This window comes from Podarcis muralis, chromosome 8 (assembly GCF_964188315.1).
Source record: "Podarcis muralis chromosome 8, rPodMur119.hap1.1, whole genome shotgun sequence".
Classification (NCBI taxonomy): Eukaryota; Metazoa; Chordata; class Lepidosauria; order Squamata; family Lacertidae; genus Podarcis; species Podarcis muralis.
In genome coordinates, this window is record NC_135662.1 from 70,583,110 (window position 1) to 70,594,151 (window position 11,042).

Consider the following 11,042-nt stretch of genomic DNA (forward strand, 5'->3'; position numbering starts at 1 on the left):
TTTCCACCTGTCTTGCCTGCCAGGAGACTGCAGTGGTTGCTTGGATAGTCCAGCAATGTGTAAAAAACCTCCACAAAAATGTACCTAGTCTTGGTGAATCCCTTTTCACTTCATTTAGGAATCCCTAGGTTAGCTTGCCCACAGAGGAACCTAAAATTTTGGTTTAAGTAAAACCCAGTGGCAGCTGTGAGATGTGCAATGCTCTCCTAGGTTAGTTTGCTGGCCTCACAAAAATCTTCCTTTCAAATTTATCAAGATATTCCACCTGAGAAAAAAATTAGGGCCAAGTTAACAAGCTAAATTCAGTATGAAACGTGGGGTTTGTGGGACACCAAATGCTCCCAAAATGTAAATGTCTATTTAATTTATTTCTTCTGAGGCTGTTTGCTCACTTTGCAGCTGTGGTGATCTGCCTCTCTGCTGGTACTCTGGGATAATTTGTCTTCACCATCACTGTATTATCTTAGCTAATCAAAGATCACACAGTGTGCAAAATGATGGTGTGCTGCTATGTAGTCATCATGGAGAGCAAACACTGATGTCATGCATGGGGAAGTACATGATCCCCTTATTTCCCAGGCAAACGGGCTACACTTTTTATTCTTCCATGTAGTGTTGTGGTCACTGTAGTCCAGAACAGGGGGACAGGATGAGTTCCCCAGTTGCCTAAGCAAAACAGGGCTGTTTCCCTGCATTCCAGCGTAGCACTGCAAGGCTTAGAAACTATTCTGCCTTGGTTAGACCACACCTGGAATACAATTCTGGGCACCACAATTTAAGAAGGATGTTGACAAGCTAGAACGTGTGCAGAGGAGGGCAGCCAAGATGATCAAGGGTCTGGAAACCAAGCCTTATGAGGAACGGTTGAAGGATCTGGGTATGCTTAGCCTGGAAATGTGGAGACCGAGAAGAGATATGACAGTCATCTTCAAATATCTCATGAGGGAACATGCAAGAGGGAACAAGCTTGTTTTTTCCTGCTCAGGAGGGTAGGACTCGAACCAATAATTTCAATTTACAAGAAAGGAGATTCTGATTAAACATCAGGAAAAACTTTCTAACAACGGTTCAACAGTGGAACAGTCTCCCTCGGGAGGTTGTGGGCTCTCCTTCATTGGAAGTTTTTAAGCAGAGGGTGGCTGGCCATCTGTCATGGATGCTTTAGCTGAGATTCCTGCATTGCAGGGAGTTAGACTAGATGACCCTTGTGGTCCTTTCAAACTCTACAATTCCACAGTCCTATGTTTTGCATTCTCTAGGCAATTAAACAAGGGTCACATTTCCTCATGAGCAACCTTTCAGGGGGCGCATGCCATTTGTGGGCGGAGCAAGAGGCAAAAGTGGATTTGACAGGAGGCTACATTCTGGCAATACAAAAACCGCAGGTTGCTACTTATGCACACAGTTCAAGGGCACGTTGTAACCAAGCAACACAATTTGTTGAAGGCATGGATCAGGGCTGGTGAAGGGTGTGGCCTGGGGAGAGGGGCGTGGCCTGAGGAAAGTATTGAGGGCTGTATAGTGAGGCCTAGAGTGTATACAATAAATGGGATGTACTCTCATCTCCTTGTCCACCACAATGGCCAAACTTCACCAATCTTCCCATGGCTCTCTCCAGTGCATAAACAAAAGGGGAATTGTCAACTTTTGTAGATCTCAAGCAAGACTGTAAAGTTAAGGTGTCTGTTTCACCTAGATTTAGTTTGTTTCTTTGTTATATTTGCACCATCCATTGAAAGCTGGTGTGGCACAAGGGGGTATCTATGCTGGGGAGACCCAAATGCATATTCCCACTCAGTCATGAAGTTCTGAGGATCAAATAGGATAAGTCTGGTATGATGCCGTGATTTCCTTGGAGGAAGGGGAGAATGACAATGTGATTATTAAAATAATGACAGTTTCCAAATATGAACCAAATTAAGCGTACATTGAATCTAGAAAGGAAAAGCATTCATGCTAGAAGCCTGCAATGTTTCTTTAAAGAGTAAACTTGCAATATAGCTGCATTTTCTTTGGAGTTAGTTTTTTTTCTTACTGGAGTCCCTAAGGTAGAAACGTGCCATTGGATGTAAGTACCAAAAGAAAATTGCATAGATGGTGGCTCTGAAACAGCTTCAGCTGAGATGATGAGTTGCAGATGCCTGTTCGTTCATTCATGCACTGATTCATAACTTCATCCAAGAGCACAGCCAGGACTTGGAACGATCACTCATCTCAAAAAGCTCTCCAAGGAGCAGAGGATGGTAACAAGCAAACACAATGCATCAAACAGCAATCAAGTACTTTCCACTAACCTGATATGGAGGCCATTCTTCAGTTTCCACTCCATCAAGTTGTTTTCCAGTATTTGCATTTCCAGCACTTGCTCTGTTTAAGAAAGCACACAAACACTTCAGATATCATCACTTGAATAGGGAGCCGCTTTTCATCCAGATATATTCTGTACTCTCAGCTTACTTTTCATTTATTTGTTATGCTGGTATTGTGGCTGTCTTTTAGGAGCTCAAAACAGTACAGGAGGAGCTATCCCAAGTTACCGTCACGAAAACCCTGCAAGGATGGGTAAACTGATTGACTTCCAAATGACCCAGTGCACAGTTTTGCTAGATAGGGCTTTGGACTCAATTTGCCCCAGCTGTAGTTTACCTAATGGGAGCACAGGTTAGTTCTTCCTTGGGCAAATGCCCCTCATGATGGATCAGTTAATTGCTGGGATGTACCATTTGAGACAAGGGACGCGGGTGGCGCTGTGGGTTAAACCACAGAGCCTAGGACTTGCCGATCAGAAGGTCGGCGGTTCAAATCCCCGTGACGGGGTGAGCTCCCGTGGCTCGGTCCCTGCTCCTGCCAACCTAGCAGTTCGAAAGCACATCCAAGTGCAAGTAGATAAATAGGTACCGCTCCGGCGGGAAGGTAAATGGCGTTTCCGTGTGTTGCTCGGGTTCGCCAGAAGCGGCTTAGTCATGTTGGCCACATGACCCGGAAGCTGTACGCTGGCTCCCTCGGCCAATAAAGCTAGATGAGCGCCGCAACCCCAGAGTCGGTCACGACTGGACCTAATGGTCAGGGGTCCCTTTACCTTTACCATTTGAGACAATGGGGTGGGGTGGAGATAAGGTATCTGAATGTTCCCTCCACAAGGTACTTTCTACATACATTGTTTGCCCTCTCACCATTTGATCCTCACAATAACATTCTGAAGTAGGTTAGGCTTCTAGCTGGTGTATGGCAACAGCTCACCCAGTGAGCTTCATGGCCGAGTAATGATGTATCAGCTCACAGCTCTCATTTGAACCCTAGTCTTCCCATACACCACCCTATGTCTCTGTATGTGTAGGGAATATTTTAATTAAGAGAGCAGTGAAGCTCTCAATCCCAAATTTTCAATCTGAAATGATACAGCATAGCAACTGTCCTAGGAATCTGCCCTATAGTGGTCATTGGTTCATCTACTACAGGGTTTCCCAAACTTGGGTCTCCAGCTGTTTTTGGATGACATTTCCCATAATCCCTGACCACTGGTCCCACTAGCTAGGGATGATGGGAGTTGGAGATACCTGACTGGCAGCCGATCTCCAAGGTTTTAGGTCTCTCCCAGCCCAACCTGGAGATGCCACTGAGTTTCTACTTATCTGTGCCAACTTTGAGCTACAGCTTATTCTGGAAATCAGCATCTTGAGGTAAATGGTAGGCAGAGGTAGAATGTTTCAGCACAAACACATTTTGAAGCCTCCATTACAAATAATCGCACCACACCACACCAGTTTGCTAAGGAGATAAGAAGCTTTGTTCTGCTATTGTGTCCATGCTTCTAAATCACAAGAGCCACCAGTAAGACTTCGGGACAGCACAGGATCCTTTTCTGGGGCAGATACAAAGGAGCTACATCAACCCCATTGCCCCCAGATTCAGAAAAAGAGGCAGGGACTCTTCCTATCTATTGAAACCTGAAAGCAGGAAGAAATGCAAGCCGGTTGTTTGCATCCATCTTCATTAGCAGCCACAGTGAAGAACAGATTGAATCAGAGGGGCACAAACACCCTTTTCCCGAGACCCTAAAAGTGCTGTACTGCAACATTAACTAAGGGTATTGCTTATGGGAAGCCCTGAGACCATATAACTGCTGTAATAACCGATATTGTCTTTTAGTAGTGTAGTCTGCAACTGAAGAACCTCTCTCTGGAGCTCTTACCCCCAGTTTCTTGCAAATCATTTTAGGTCTTCTCTGGTTAACACCTCCTACCTGATTTTGGCAAACAATATGGGCGTGGGCAAATGTTTTCCATCCTTAATTTAGGCCTGCCATATGGACCAGCATATTGACACACAGTACAAAACAAGTTCATTAGTATTGGGAGATTTTTTTAAGAAAAGCTCCTTAGAAAGAAGAAAGTCAGGCTGTAACCCAATTTCTCTATGCCCATGTAATTTTCATATGCACAGAGTTATCGCCATAAAACACTTACTTTAATTTTACTTTAATTTACGCTTCGCGCAGCTTCACCCTTCTTTCAGGTGCCAGCACAACTTATGGCGTTTAATTTGCTGCTTGCCTCTTGAAGTAAAACTGAGGCTCTAAATGCTGCAATTCTCCTCTCACCATACAAATTACCGTATTTTTCGCCTTATAGGCCACAATTTTCTCCCTCCAAAAAGGAAGGGGAAATGTGTGTGCATCCTATGGGGCGAATGCAGGCTTTCGCTGAAGCCTGGAGAGCGAGAGGGGTTGGTGCGCACCGACCCCTCTCGCTCTCCAGGCTTCAGGAAACTCTGCGCAAGCCGCGGGAGCCCTCCCCCGGCTTGCGCAGCGCTGCCTCTTATCCCGATCCCCGGCACGCTGGGCAGTCACGCCGTGGCTTCGGGTAGCTCCACGCAAGCCACGGGAGGGCTCCCCCGGCTTGCGCAGAACTGCCTCGTATCCCGAAGCCCCGCGCGCTGGGCAGTCGCGCCGTGGCTTCGGGTAGCTCCGCGCAAGCCGTGGGAGCCCTCCCCCGGCTTGCGCAGAGCCGCCTCTTATCACAAAGCCCCGGCGCGCTGGGCAGTCGCGTCAGGACTTTGGGTAGCTCTGCGCAAGCCGCAGGAGGGCTCCACAGCTTGCGCAGAGCGGCCTGTTCTGGGGGCTGGGGTCAGGGGAAGCTCGGGCTTCCCCCGCCCCAGCCCCGTGCCTGGGGGGGAAATAATTTTTTCCCCTTTATTTCCCCCCCAAAAAAACTAGGTGCGCCTTATGGGCTGGTGCGTCCTATGGGGTGCAAAATATGGCAACTATTCCATCTCCCCACCCCACCCCTATTTTAAACATACTTTGTCAGCCTCGCAGTAAAGTTGGTGAAAGTGAGAGTGAAGGGAGAATTTTGCAGAGCTGTATTGGTACTTTCATGTGCTTCTGGAGAATGTCTGCACACATTCCCTTAAAAGCTATCTCTCAATGAGCATGGTGGGGATGTTGCAGGCACATTTGGTGATGCATGAGATTGGTGAAATAACTGAGATAGGACTTCAGCGTTGGGTGAGATCAGGCCAAATCTTTATTGATTACAACATGTAAGCAGGGTTAACATGACAGTAGGGCAAGGATCATTTCCTCATTCTACTCAGCCGTTGTCAATGTAATGGCTGTCTGTTGGGGTCAGGAAACACCCCAAACTCCCCCCATGGCAGTTGTCCAGTGTTGAATCATGGCAAACCAGGAATAACAATAATAACAATATTTATACCCCACCCATCTGGCTGGGTTTCCCCAGTCACTCTGGGAGGCTCCCAGCAGAATATTAAAAACATGATAAAACATCAAACACTTCCCTAAACAGGGCTGCCTTCAGATGTCTTCTAAAAATCAGATTGTTGTTTATTTCCTTGAAATCTGAAGGGAGGGCATTCCACAGGGAGGGTCCCACTACCAAGTAGGCCCTCTGCCTGGTTCCCTGTAACTTCACTTCTCACAGTGAGGGAACCACCAGAAGACCCTCACAGAAGGACCTCAGTGTATGGACTGAAGGATGGAGGTGGAGTCACTCCTTCAGATCTCACTGGGCAACTGGGGCAAGAGATTCCAGCCAGACAGAGGCCCTAACCAAAACATAGGGTATGTGTTTAACCAATCCTCTCCACTGAGTGTTTTTGTGGGGGCTCTTAACTATGCTGATCATGCCCAATGACATTGCCATATAACGTCATAATACATACTTGCTAATGCAAGAGGGGAAGGTGGGGGAAAAAACACACAACTAAGGGTCCACTTTATGTTGGGAAGGAGAAAGGTAAATTTCTCCCCAACCCCATTCCAGCACTGCGGCGGGTGTGGAGCTTAGTGTTACAGTTGAACATAACTGCCTGTTCTCTAAGGGCTTATCTTCAATAGAATGATTAGATTCTAATCATTAGAATGTAATAGATGTTCCAATTGGGCCATTAGTCATGGGAAGGTGACTAGTAATGGTAAAGCCATAAAATGACAAAACAAGCAATAAAATAGCATAGGGTAATTGGCAAGTGTGAAGGGGCTCACTGAAAATGGCTTATTTATGTACTGGGGCAGAGACATTTTAATGAAGCAAATATACTGAGGTGCATTTATTTTGAGCACAGAGTTTCTGCTCGTCACACTATTGAGGGGGGGCTGTGGGAGAGGCGGTTGAGCTTAAGCATCCCTGGCCAAATCCCAGGGGAAGGCACAAGATGCTACTGAGTAAAGATTACTGAACACAGGGGGAATTATGCATTGCTTGATTTTCTATCTCAAGCTCATGAATAGTATTATTTATTTATTTATTTATTTAATAAGAAGGGGAAGAAATGGAGGCAGTGAGAGATTTTACTTTCTTGGGCTCCATGATCACTGCAGATGGTGACAGCAGCCACGAAATTAAAAGACGCCTGCTTCTTGGGAGAAAAGCAATGACAAACCTAGACAGCATCTTAAGAAGTAGAGACATCACTTTGCCAACAAAAGTCTCTATAGTTAAAGCTATGGTTTTCCCAGTAGTGATGTATGGAAGTCAGAGCTGGACCATAAAGAAGGCTGATCGTCGAAGAATTGATGCTTTTGAATTCTGGTGCTGGAGGAGACTCTTGAGAGTCCCATGGACTGCAAGAAGACCAAACCGATCCATTCTTAAGGAAATCAGCCCTGAGTGCTCACTGGAAGGACAGATCCTGAAGGTGAGGCTCCAATACTTTGGCCACCTCATGAGAAGAGAAGACTCCCTGGAAAAGACCCTGATGTTGGGAAAGATGGAGGGCACAAGGAGAAGGGGACGACAGAGGACGAGATGGTTGGATAGTATTCTCGAAGCTACCAGCATGAGTTTGACCAAACTGCGGGAGGCAGTGGAAGACAGGAGTGCCTGGTGTGCTCTGGTCCATGGGGTCATGAAGAGTCGGACACGATTAAATGACTAAACAACATTTATTTAATTTCTGAATCACTTCTGAAGAGGCATCCCGTGAGGCATAGGGGTGAAGTGGGAGCAGCGATAAGGGTGCGAAAAAGGCTGGAAGGGAAACCCTCATTTGTGGAAAGCAACATTGCATTTGAACAATGTGGATCCTTTTAAGTATCATTAGCCTGGAGAAACAAGAGGAAGAGCTTGTTTTGCAGACAGAAGGTGTACGTTCAATCCCCAAGATCTCCGGGGAAGGCTGGGTGGATCTGTCCATTTTGGTTTCACTCATTTTCTCCCTTCTCCAGACTTCACTCCAGTTCCCTATATTTTCATATCCATTTGTGATTATGATTGGGTGAGGGTTGTTGTTGTTTTTGTTTTGTTTTTTTTGGGGGGGGAGAATCCTCATAAGAATTCATCAGCATTTTAGCATACATTAGTTCTAATAGATACATTTCCCCATGCAATTTTGCTTAATATACACATTTTTTTTGCAAACCATTTTTCCTTACATAATACATTCAATCTCTTTATTCAGTCTCTAATATAACACATTTATGTATGCTATTTTCAGTAATAGAGGCATTTTTAAGCACATTTTACCCCATTATTTGCATTTTACTTGGCTGGCGAGCTCCATTGCAAAATCCAGAGGTGTGTGGATTTTGAAAGAAGGCTATGCTACAGTTTATGCATTGCTTCAGAAAGTATGAATTAATTAGGTTCACCTTTAAATCCAAATGGAATCAAATTTCTTCCCTAGCTGGGAGACACACCTGCCTGAAATATTTGGAAACTGCTGCCATTCTGTGAAGACAGTACAGAGATAGGTGGGACAGGGCTGGCTCAATATATTTTGCTGCCTGGGGCAGAACTGCAGTTTCTTCCACCTGCAAGTCAAGATGCAGAGAAAGCCACTTCCGACATCAGGAGGAGGTAGGATTGTGGGCTCACGCCCCCCAAAACGCGCACGAAGGCTGGTTTCCAGCCCCGTGCGATCAGGGGAATCCTCGGGCCGCATCATCCCCTGAGCCAGCCAATCGGCTAGCTCAGGGTGTGTGGCTTGCATCATTTAAGGCAAGCGTGGCCCCGGAATCGCCCTCTTTGGTCCACGCAGCTGTCGGGGTTCCCACCCACCCGCCCTTTAAGGTTTGCTTTCTGACCTTGCTATGGACTTTGGTTGGTTGCCATTAAGGGGCCTGGTAGGAATTTTTTCCACTTGGCAAATTGGCACTCACCATTTGGTTTTTAGCCTACCTCGTAGCAAATCGTCACAACTCATTGGTTTTGGCGGTTAGACATTGGTAAGGGTATTGTTATGTAGATTTGTTGGGGGGGAGCGCCATCACCTCCGCCAAATATTGAAGGATAGTCCGGTAAAGGATTCCGGGGGGGCGTTGCCTCGTCCGAAGCCTATGGAGGCCAGGGCCTAAAGCACGCCCCCTATCAATGACCCCGGGGGAGTACCTAGTTGATGTGGCCTCCCCTTGCTGGTGTTAACCCTTCCTGGTTTTCATGCAAACAGGCTGAAGCCGGATAGTCTGATAGGACCAATGCCTAAGCCAATACCGCTCTTACCTGTAACCAATAAAGTTGTGGCCTATTTTAGCCCATTAACCTTAAACAATTGTGTCCTGTGTCTTTATTCCTACTGGGGGGAGGCGGGTACTCGCTACGCAACCCTAGGCACCTGTGGCAGAAGATCTCACAAGCACCGCTCTAGCAGGAAAAAAATACATAAGATGACTAGCAATTTGCTGCCTTTACATGGAACTCAAAATGTGCTGCCTCTCCCTAATGCTAAAGCCAACCTTGAGTTGGTACAATGGTTTGCATAAGGAAGCTTCCTCTGCATAAGGCATAGCTGGGATTTGTCTGTCAAAAACGGCATCCAGGAGGAATTTTCAGAAATTGTTTAAAATGTCTGGGGAAACCTGGGCATATATGGCAGCCCATATCAGAAGTGTTGTTTTTTGAGGGAGTGAATTTTCTAAAAAAATAATAAATAAATAAAAAATAAGCTGGAAAACTGTCTTGTGTCCGGATTTTCACTTTTTGAAATATGGCAGCAATATTCTATGTGCCCTGCTCAAATCATTGGGGTCATGGTTGTCTCAGTTTAGCAATGGTGAAGGGAAATCTTTTTTCAAGAAGCGGAATCCAGCGGTTCACACCTGTTTATTAATGCCACATTAGAACAGAAGAGCCCTGCAGTAGTTCTGTTTCTTTTTCATGATCCATCCACGGCCAGCTGGTATGCAAAGCATCATTAATGAAGCATGAGATCCCAGGCTGCTTGATCATCCAACTGGAGATATGTGATTCTGGTTCTCCATGTTCCCCAGAGCCAGGAGCCTCTACATCAGAGCTTTCCAAACTTTTCATGACAGTGACACACTTTTTAGACATGTGTTGTTTTGTAGACAGTGGTACCTCTGGTTACGAACTTAATTCATTCCAGAGGTCTGTTCTTAACCTGAAAATGTTCTTAACCTGAAGTACCACTTTAGCTAATGGGGCCTCCCGCTGCCGCCACGCTGCCACCATGCGGTTTCTGTTCTCATCCTGAGGTAAAGTTCTTAACCCGAGGTACTACTTCCTGTACTGCACTGTACTGTACTGTAACCTGAAGTGTTTGTAACCCAAGGTGTTTGTAACCCAAGGTACCACTGTACTAGCAAACTGGAGGTTAAACTAACCCCTTTCCAGTTCCCGGAGGAGCTCAGAAAGCATTTATGTGACACACTCTACACACTGCAGCCAACACAATAATGTGTCACCACAGACAGTTTGGAAAGCTCTGCTCTACACGCTGGAAGCACATGAAATGTATGATATGGCTATGACATTCTGTCTCCTTTGAATTTCAAGCCAAATATACCGTATTGACCCAAATATAAGCCGCACCCGAATATGAGCCACACCTTTAAAATTGGAGGGGGGAGGAGAAAAGAGAAAGAAAAAATACCCAAATATAAGCCGCTCCATTCCTCACAGCTCCTGGCTGCATACTGGGTAGGGTGAGGGAGCTGTGCTTTTCCCATTCCTCACTCTCTCCCTTCCTGGCCTTGGGGAAGAGGATGGAGACTACACACGGGGTGGGCACTGCTTCGCAGTGCTCCTGGCACTGGTCGTGAATATAAGCCACGCTTTAACTTTTCACGGTCGGAATTTGGGGGAAAAGCGAGGCTTATATTCAGGCCAATACAGTGTGTGTGTGTGTGTGTGTGTGTGTGTGTGTGTGTGTGTGTGTGTATTACAGTTTGCAAGAGTGACAGTTTCCAGTGGAGCGTTACCTTGTGAAATGGAGAACAAAGCCACACACTGTGAAGGGGAGGGGAGGAAATAATGTGAAATCAAGAGGGGTTTTTTTTAAAAAAAAATAAAACAACTATTATTCAGAAGGATTACAGACATTATTAATAGCTAACCAGAATTTTCTCTCTCCCTCTCCCAAGAAGTCAACAGTGCAAACAATTATATTTTGTAACAAATTAGTGCCAGATGGCTTCATAAAGCATTATTAAAAAATATCATGATACAGATTTATACATGAATATAGATGCACATGTTTGTTGGTTGTTGTTTTTTTGTAAAAAAAGTTTTCGGGGGGCATGAATTGCATACATTTCAGCAAACAATCTAATTCCCTTTATTAGA